The sequence below is a fragment of the Natator depressus genome, chromosome 3, assembly GCF_965152275.1.
Source record: "Natator depressus isolate rNatDep1 chromosome 3, rNatDep2.hap1, whole genome shotgun sequence".
Classification (NCBI taxonomy): domain Eukaryota; kingdom Metazoa; phylum Chordata; order Testudines; family Cheloniidae; genus Natator; species Natator depressus.
The window spans coordinates 67822578-67832793 of record NC_134236.1 but is presented as its reverse complement, the minus strand read 5'-3'; the positions used below and the strand labels follow the sequence as shown (position 1 = coordinate 67832793).

At 48.3% G+C, this 10216-nt stretch overlaps 1 non-coding gene across 1 annotated transcript; it reads left to right on the top strand.

The window, feature by feature from the left end:
• The first annotated feature begins 8501 nt into the window (after window positions 1-8501).
• Window positions 8502-8574, top strand: TRNAK-CUU (transfer RNA lysine (anticodon CUU)). The gene has a single exon. It is a non-coding gene; the product is annotated as a tRNA-Lys (tRNA).
• The last annotated feature ends 1642 nt before the right edge of the window (window positions 8575-10216 follow it).

Here is a 10216-nt window from a genome sequence, read left to right as displayed (position 1 = left end):
GTGCTAGTTGTGCTGCAGGCAGCAGCCACAGCAGGGCAACCCTGTGAGTGAAGGCTCAGCACAGTTTCCCCTTTGTGAGCTTGGCAGCACTAGCCTCACCCCAAGCCCCCATAGGGCAGAAAGGGGGAATAAACAGAGATAGGAGCCCAGGAGAGACCTCCTCCCCTGCAGGTGTGGGGAAGCTGCTGGAGCCTGCAAGGAGGCTGGAGGAGTTGGTGGGGGAGCCTGCGGGGGAGCAGGAGCGGAAGGCTGCTGGAGTCTGCAAGGACACATGAGTTGACGGTGTGTGGGAACCTGCAAGAGAGGAAGGGGAAGGGGACATCAGAGAGCAAATGTATAGAGGAGCCAGGCCTACATTTCTGTGGGGGCACATTTTGCGTGTGCAACGCCGACCACCTCCGAAGTCATTGTCGGGGATCAAACCTGGGACCTCTTGAGCCACATGCGTGAGCCTCTACTGCATGAGCTAAAAAACACCCCTCACTTAGCCAACGCAGTAGCAGGCTCATCAATCTCTAGCAGGCCTAGCAACCACTAGAGGGAGACAGAGTGCCACACCAAGCAAGCAGGGGTTACACATGCATTCAGGGTTGTCTTTTCAACCCGTAATTGTAACACACGCATAGAGGTTGGCCTGAGGGGAGTTTGTAAAACAGAAGACAGAAACAAATAAAACAAAAAAATCCAGTAACAAGCCCACCCTGATTATTTTTTTAAAAAAAATCTCATGATTTTTAGGCCAATCTCATGATATTTTGGGCTCTGCCCCATGATTTTTGAACTCCTGGAGTTAATAGTACTGATGATAGAACAAATGCTTCTATGCCACCCATGCACCATGGTCACAAGCTAAACCACACATCTGCAACACTGTGCATGGAAAGCAGGACCTGTGCCATCTCAAAAACTGTCGCCTGCCACATTAGCTCCAGGAGAATTGGGATTCATAGTCTTAGCATGCTGACTATCGTAGGGCTATGTATAATTGAGCAGGTTTGACTTTCAGTCAACCTGAGGACTGTTAACCAGTATGTTAAGCAAACTTTTCTACAATATGGCTGGAATTTTCAAAGGGCCTAAATAAATTAGGTGCCCAAATCCCATGGAAAATCAATAGGAGTTGGACTCCTAACCTCCTTAGGCACCTTTGAAAATGCCAGTCCAGATGAAGATGTTGAAGACAGTCTCCCTAACTACTGACCACAGCTTGTCATTAGAGCCAAATGACTTCGAAACACGTCTCCTGTTGGCAATGTGACCTTGTTTTATAAAAGACAGCCATCAAACTGGAATAATTGCTCTCAATTTAAACAGGGTGGAGAAGCGCACACCATTGCAGAATGGACAAAGTCCTTGCATAATGAAGTCTGGATGTGAGATTGATACACTTTTGAAAATATATGTGTTTATATTTTGTTTGCAGCATTATTGTAGTCATGTAGGTCCCAGGATATTAGAGAGACAAGGTGGGTGAGGTAATATCTTTTATTTATTCTGTTGGGGAGTGACATGCTTTTGAGGTACACAGAGCTCTTCGTCAGGTGTGGGAAAGGTACTGAGAGTCTCTCATCTCTTTCACCAATAGATGTTATCTCACCCACCTTGTGTCTCTGTGTTTCTATTTATGATGAAGCACCTACCATGCCAACTTCCCATAGATGAGTGGAAAACACCCAGGTGATTAAGACAAAAATTAAAGTGCGACTGTAACCATTAGAACACACAATAGTACTTGCATACATATTAATTCTATTTAGTTTATAACAATTTGCTTTTATGTAGCTAAATGTGTGAGTTTTATTTAAAAACATAATAGTTGCTTGTGATCACAAGGTAAAAAACGGGAACAAAATTACTTTAGCAAATGATTAACCCTGGACTCTGTTATGAACACTTTTATGAGGATGACAGGTTTACAAAAGCTCTGCAGTAAAAGTTAAAGCACATGGCCTATATTTGTGCTGGAGTACAACTGAGGTAGCTACATGTATTGTTAATGTCATATTTTCTTTTAGATATATATTTTCACTGGTTGTTAGATTATATTGCTTCTAGAGCACAAACTCATGTTTTAAATGGACTTTGGGCATAAGCTCAATGCAAATGATATTACAACAGCACAGTTATTGTGTGTAAAGTGACAAACCTAATGGTATTTATAAAAGAATTATTAGTTCAAGCCAAGCCAACCACGATGACCATTAAGATTGACAGATTACTCAGAAGGGCAAAAGATTTTGTTTGAGATTTTCATAAACCTTAAAGAGGCATGAGATGATTGATTTTTTAAAATTTCTGATGACTATTAAATATATGCAGATTCTTACTTAGCTGGTTTACAAGAAACTTACAGCCTAATGATTATGCACAGCTAGATTTTCTTAAAAGGCTACTCCCCCGCCCCCTCTTCCTTATATAGTGAGATAACTAAATGCTGGAGCCTTGATAAATTCTATTTCCTCATTGTTGAATAGTCAGATTGCAGCATTATCTGATGAAATTTTTCTTACTAACTATTGTGTGTAATGTATGAGATAGTGGGTGTTGAGGAAATATAAGGAGCATGTTAAGTAGTTAGATAATAGCTAAAAATGAATAATGACAGTATCTCTTGTTTCTAACCAACTCTTTCAACTTTGTGTTTCTCAGACTATTTCAAAATGGCTCCTTGGACCAACATTGTCCTATGAATTTTTGAGAGGAGTCCAAAACGATCCAAAAGATACATGGATAATAAGCTAATGAAGTAAATCTTACCAAGAATTTTCATGTGCAATGGACAAAATCCTGCTCATCATATTCAAATATGTAGCTCTGTCAGGTGAGGTGAGCTGGAGTTGACTAATACGTTAAAATCCACAATATGAGTTTGTGTTTAATTCTGAATTTAAAGATTTTAAATAGAACAGATGCATGATCACTCAGAACAAGTAGTTCGCATTATATATAAATCTGCTCTTATAAAAAGTGTACATAGTTTCTTGAAATAGTCATTCAGCACATGTCAAAGGGTTTTGTATGGTCTCCATCCATACACAATCTAAGAGCTTCCCAGGTAAATTAGAGCTCTTCTTTCCTTGGTTTAAGTGACTCTGCATTCATTGAATATACAGACATCTTTTACGTTTTCAGTCTGACTATTGTAGGAAAGCTTTTTCAAAGAGATGGTCTTGCAGCATGCCCTAAAGATGATTAAGCTCTAGGTTAGACAGAGAAACTCTGGGAAGTCATTCCATAGCTGGATACCTCAACCAGAAATGCTGTAATGCTATTGGTGATTCTTATAGATCGGGGCGGGCAAACTTTTTGGCCTGAGGGCTGCATTGGGTTTTGGAAATTGTATGTGGGGCCAGTTAAGGGAGGCTTTGCCTCCCCAAACAGCCAGGCATGGCCCGGCCCCTGCCCCCTATCTCTCCCCCCCCCCCCGCTTCTTGCCCCCTGATGCCCCCCCCGGACTCCTGCTCCATCCAACCCCCCCCCGCTCCCTGTCCCCTGACCACCCCCAGATCCCCCACCCCTGACTGCCCCCCACCGCCCTGTCCAACCACCCCCCTCCTTCCTGACTGCCCCCCTTGGGACCCCTGCCCCATCCAACCACCCCTTCTCCCTGACCTCCCCCAGAACCCCTGCCCCTGACTGCCCCCCGCCACCCCATCCAACCCCTCCTCCTTCCTGACTGCCCCCCGGGACCCCTTCCCCCATTCAACCCCCCTGTTCCCCACCCTCTGATCTCCCCAACCCCTATCCACACCCCCACCCCCTGACCACCACCCTGAACTCCCCTGCCCTCTATCCAAACCCCCTGCTCCCTGCCTCTTTACCGCGCTGCCTGGAGCAATGGTGGCTGGCGGTGCTACAGCTGTGCCGCCCGACTGGAGCCAGCCACCCCACCACACAGCACAGAACACTGAGTCAGGCCAGGCTTTGCAGCTGCGCTGCCCCAGGAGCTCACAGCCCCGCCGCCCAGAGCATTGCGCCGGCGGCGCAGGAAGATGAGGCTGCAGGGGAGGGGGAACAGCTGGGGAGGGGCCAGGGGCTAGCCTCCCAGGCCAGGAGCTCAGGAGCCGGGCAGGAGGGTCCCGTGGGCCGGATGTGGCCCGCGGGCCATACTTTGCCCACCTCTGTTCTAGATAGAGCTGGTAGTGCCACCTATTATTAAGGTTGCCTGATATTTCCCATTCTAAGACCCTGTTTTCAATTGCTTATAACTTTGCCAAACTTCAACTGTTCAGGCTGAAATTTTCCATATTGGGTATCTTCCTCTGGCTGAATTGTTTTGGAAAATCTCAACTGAAGTGGTTTAGCAGAGAGCTTCCTAACTAGGCTCTAGCCTGTCCTCCTTTTATCCCTAATCCCTTTAGGATCCCTTGATGAGGAGGAGCTAACTCAGGGAGAACAGGGGTTTTAAAAAAGAAAGCTTGTAAGCAACCAGGGAGCTAGTGAACAGGAGCAGCAAACAAGGGAGTTTTGTGAGGCAGCATGAGAGCCAGATACATCTAATTCTCTAAACTTAGGCCAATAACCCTCCCCCCAGAGGAAAACACAAAAAGAAAACCACGCACAAAGAGCAAACAAACAACAACAAAAACCCTGCAAGAGTAAAAATAATGCAGGCAGAAGTCCAGCAGCAGAGTAGGGGCTATCCAGTCTATTGCACTGAATGCAGTATGTTCCATTACCAACCTTGTGGGCAGGTAGCATATGTGTGCATTCGGTGCAAGCAACTCCTGGCCCTCAGAGACCAAGTACAGGCTCTCGAGACCAGAGTGGCTGAACTGGAGAAGCTAAGGGAGACAGAGAGGTACATAAATGAGACTTTCTGGAACACAGTAGTGTGGTCCCACCCCTCAGTCTGACAGCCTCTGTGGTGTTGAGGAGGAGAACATCTCAGAGAATGAGAACATCAAGCTGGAGCAGAGGAAAATGATCCCATAGTTGGGACCCTGCTTCCAGATTATGTTATGGTATCTTCTCGCACTAAGTATACCACTCTGCGGGAGGGAACTCCAGTTATTAGGAAGAGATAGGTAATAGTAATGGGGGATTTGATCATTAGTGTGGCGGTTCAATGACAAGACGGAACACAGCTTTTAGCAAGCAAGCAGGCTGGTCTCTGCTAACGGGCTTCTGCCTGTCAGCTTTCCACCTTCCCCTTTATTCTCTCTCTCCCCCCGCGCATTACATTCTCCAACAGATAAAAGGAATACACTGGCTTTGTTTAACATTCTTATTTACCAATTTCTATCTACCGCATTTCTTGCTCTCGGGCCTTGAGCCCAGTCCTGAGAGGCTTCCCACGGTTCATGTCATCTTGGCGAGATTCCAAGGTTGATGCCCTTGAAAGGAGCTGTGTGTGCACTACTCCTACACAACACTCCGGGTGTGCCCTGAATGTTGCCAAGCGCATAAACCTTTATGAATCCTACATCCCCTCCTTTTTTGTTTATTTGTGCTCGGCCATCTCATGGTAGCCATCAATTTGCTTTTGCAAGCCAATTAACTCCCGGACAGACAAGGTCATAACTCGTGGAGCCTGCCAGGGCGGGTCTCGACAAAGCCTTAACAAAGAGGGAATACATTGTACACAGCAGCAGCAAAAAATAAGCTTAAAAAGGTAAAGTGTGATTGGCCGGGCCCCAATTAGCCATGCTAGAGTACTGGGAAGAGAGGTTCGAGTAAGCGGCGAGCATCATCTCATTCCCAATTTCCTCAGGGTGATGACATACTGGAATAAGGCACGTACCTAACAGTTCTCCGGCTGCTACAAAATCAAATAAACAAAAGTGGGTAACATTTGCTATTGAAGCCAATCTTTCCCATAGGTTATATGTCATTCGGGCCCGTAACGGAGGAAGCGCTCCCGAGTCAACCCCTCTAGGAAATAGCAGGCACAAAAGGCATACAATCAGTACAGAATTAGCAGTAATTTGGGCGAGAATTGCCACAAACAAAGTCTCAAGAGTCTCTGGCTGTTGGTTTGCTGCCAGTCTTCGTTGAGCCGCGGCGACCAATGCTTTTACTGCTCCCCATGTCACGGGCTGGCTTGGGATGCTACGTCTCTTCCGTCTCCGTCCCGCCATTGTCGACCCGGGAGGCACCGCGTTTTCCTCCAAGGTCAGCTGAAACTCTGGTATGGGGTTCGACAGCCCCTGGTGCCATGCCATGCTGTTTCAGTGCCGGTCGCACACACCGGGCTGGAACCCACAACGGTCCTGCAGGAAGAAACACAGCAGCATATCCCCGACCCCAAGTAATTAAAGGCACTGGGCCCAACCATTGCGGATCGGGCAGCTGACGGTAATAGACACGCGGTCTTTCCATTTGTGAAAATGCCGATCCGCGGGGGTCTGCTGATCTGCGTTCAGCGTTAAATTATTTAAAGGAAACAAAAGGATATGCAGTTGTTGCTGAATGTCTCCTAAGATTCAGAGATGCAGCTCCCCTTGTTTTAATTGTTTGTCAAGCAAGGTTTTTAGGGTGCGGTTTGCACATTCAACAATGGCTTGGCCTGTGGAATTATAAGGGATCCCGTGTTTGAGACGGATGTCCCATTGGGCACAAAAGGTGAAAAGGGCTGTGGAGCAATAGGCTGGGGCATTATCCATTTTTATCTGACTCAGGTGACCCATAACAGCAAAATAGGTTAGCAAATGGTGAATAACTTTGGGAGTGGCTTCCCCACGCTGTGGGGTTGCCCAAAGGAATCCCAAATAGGTATCAGTGAAAACATGTAAAAACGAATGGGGCGGAATTGTGGCACGTGAGTGACATCCATTTGCCACAGCTGATTCACTGCGGTACCTCTGGGGTTAACGGCATAAGAAAAGGTAGGGGCAGCAGCGGCACAGTGGGGGCAGGAACAAACAATAGAACGTGCATGATCAGCAGGAATATGAAACTGTCGGGCCAAAACAGAGGCAGACTGATGAAAAAAGGAATGGCTTTCAATGGGGTCAGAAAAAAGGGAATTTACCTGACCACGTAACGCGTGATCGGCACGCGCATTGCCTTCAATGAGTAGCCCAGGCAGAGAGGTATGACTGCGAATATGAGCAACAAAATAAGGGAAATTACAAGTGGCGATGAGATACTGTAATGACAAAAACAGGCGAAGAAGGTCCGCATCGATCTGAGGGGTAATGAGGGCAAGGGGTAAATAATCAATTACCTGATAAACATAATGCGTGTCCACAATCAAATTAAAGGGACAATCAGCAAAAAATTGAAAGGCCAAAATAACAGCAGCTAGTTCCAAGGACTAGTAAAGGTCTCCAAGCGCTGTGCATGCAAATATTGTTGTACAAGTGAATGAAGCGCTTTCAGCTTTTCTAGAGGGAGGGGCCACTGGTCAATCCATACGGGCTCTAAGGATTGCCATACCAATGGTAATGCGGATGGCAAGGTGGGTGAGGGAGGATTTTGGGCCATTATATATTAATATCGAGGGTGGTGTCCAGCTTTGTAAGTAAATCACGGCCCCAAATATTGAGGTGGACAGGGAGTACAAAAGGGCGGATTGTAGCAAGGGCACAGCCTCCTGGTTTAGAGACCGTGACCCAAGACAAACTTTGGCGCCCGGGTTTGCTACCCCCCGATCCCCCACAACTCTTTAGAAGGAACTGTTGGCCAACCGACTGGCCACTCCGGATCACGAATCACCGTAACGTCAGCTCCAGTGTCCACCAACCCTGTAAAAGGAACATTATTTAAAAGAAGTGTTAACTGAGGTTTCGAGGGGCGGACCGACATTGTCAGAGCAACAAGTGGAGAGGACGTGTTGTGAGATGGCGACTGAGCCAGCGTCGATCCAAAGCCGTTCCCACCCCGGGCTCGATCCTCTGCGGCTGGCACCTGATAGGGGACTAAAATCAATTGTGCAATTGACCGTCCATGCGGGAGCGACTGCGGAAGATGGGTCCACACCTGAACCTTAATAACGCCGGTGTAATCGGCGTCAATGACTCCTGGGATGACAAAAAAACCCTGTTTCCCAGCGTGTGAGCGAGGGAGAACTAGACCCACAAATCCGTCAAGAGAGGTCCCGTCACCTGGGTAGGTATGGTGCAAACCTCCCCTGGCAACTGAAAATCAGTGTCCTCCTGCATAATCAAATCAAGTCCTGCACTTCCGGCAGTCGCCGCCCTCATGGAGTCTATGGATTGTAAGGCAGAGGAACAGTTGTCTGAGTGGGAAACACCCCCGTTTGGCCCTGGGTTCGGGGGGGACCCGTCGTGCGGTTTCCCGACCCGCTACGACACTGATTAGCCCAGTGATAGCCCTTCCGACTCTTGGGGCACTTCTTTGAGGGGCGGGCGGGCGCCGTCGATGAGCGGCACTCCCGCTGAAAGTGACCCCCCTTACCACAGCGGTAACAATGCTTCCCCTCCTTTCCACTTTTCCGCAGGGTGGCGGCCAGAACTCCAGCTTTATGTGCTTGGGTTCCGATGTTTTGGCACGCCCGCAGCATGTCCGACAGCTCTAGAATTCCAGAGGCTTGTGCAGCCCGGATAGCTCAGTCGGTAGAGCATGAGACTCTTAATCTCAGGGTCATGGGTTCGAGCCCCACGTTGGGCGCCAGTTGTGGCGGTTCAATGACAAGACGGAACACAGCTTTGAGCAAGCAAGCTGGTCTCTGCTAACGGGCTTCTGCCTGTCAGCTTTCCACCTTCCCCTTTATTCTCTCTCTCCCCCCGCGCATTACATTCTCAAACAGATAAAAGGAATACACTGGCTTTGTTTAACATTCTTATTTACCAATTTCTATCTACCGCATTCCTTGCTCTCGGGCCTTGAGCCCAGTCCTGAGAGGCTTCCCACGGTTCATGTCATCTTGGCGAGATTCCAAGGTTGATGCCCTTGAAAGGAGCTGTGTGTGCACTACTCCTACACAACACTCCGGGTGTGCCCTGAATGTTGCCAAGCGCATAAACCTTTATGAATCCTACACATTAGAAATATAGATAGCTGGGTTTGTGATGACTGGAGAACTGCATGGTGAATTGCCTGCTGCAAAGGTTATGGATCTCTTGAGGCATTTAAACAGGCTTATGTGCACAGGGACATCCTTAGGTATATGCAGCATATGCGACTGCATACGGCACTCGAAAATTTGAGGGACCACCAGGACCATAGTGCTGACTTCTCGTCTTGCCGGGGGGTGCTCGACCCCCCTGCCTCCACTCCAGGCCCCGCCTACACGCCACCCTTTCCCCCATGCCCCTGCCTCTTCCCACCCCTGCTCCACCCCCCAGCCCACCTCTTCCCCACCTCCTCCCACAAGCATGCCCCATCCCCACTCCTCCTCCTCCCTCCCAGAGCTTGAACGCCATGAATCAGCTGTTTGCAGCGCTCCAGAAGCGCTGGGAGGGAGGGGGAGAAGTTAGTAAGCGCGGGGCCGCCGGCGCATGAGAGGCACAGGGGAGTGGGGGGCAGAGGGAGGGAGCTTGGCACCAGTGGGTGCTCCACACCCACTAAATTTTCCCCATAGGTGCTCCGGCCCCGGAGCACCCACCCACAGAGTCTGCACCTATGACTGGGACAGCAGGTGAGGGTAAGGTCAGCTCCCACACACCCAGCGCACGCTGCAGTCTCCTTACTAGGCAGAAGGCAGGGGCCGTATTCACAGAGCCAAATGTTCTGGTGTAGGGGCACCAGTTGCACCAGCATAGGGGCATCGGTTTAATAATACTGTGTAGGGCCCCATATGCTGCTAAAACAGAGATTAAAATCCAGGACCTCCATGATAGCATTTTCTGAAATGCTTCCAATTCCATGTGCAGCACCAGTTAGACAGGTAGAACTGCAGATGTGTGGATGAGAACAATGGTGTTTGGAGGATGGATTTAGGTTTATTAGGAACTGGGGAACATTTGGGGAAGGGAGAAGCGTATACAGGAAGAATGGTCTCCACCTAAAGCAAAATGGAACCAGATTGTTGGCATGTAAAATTAAAAAGGTCATAGAGGAGTTTTTAAACCAAGCACTGGAGAAAAGCCAACAGGTGTGGAGGAGCACATGGTTTGGACAGACAAATCCCTTATGGGAGGAGTTATTAAAGGGGATACTCTATATCCTAGTAAAGACAAGAGGATAGAAGTTGATAAAGTACAGGTAGGAAATGAAGAGAAACAGTCAAACAAAAAAAGAGTCCCTTTCAATTACATCCCATGAAGACAGATGGCTAAATACTGGCAAATTGTATAAGTGCTTGTACACT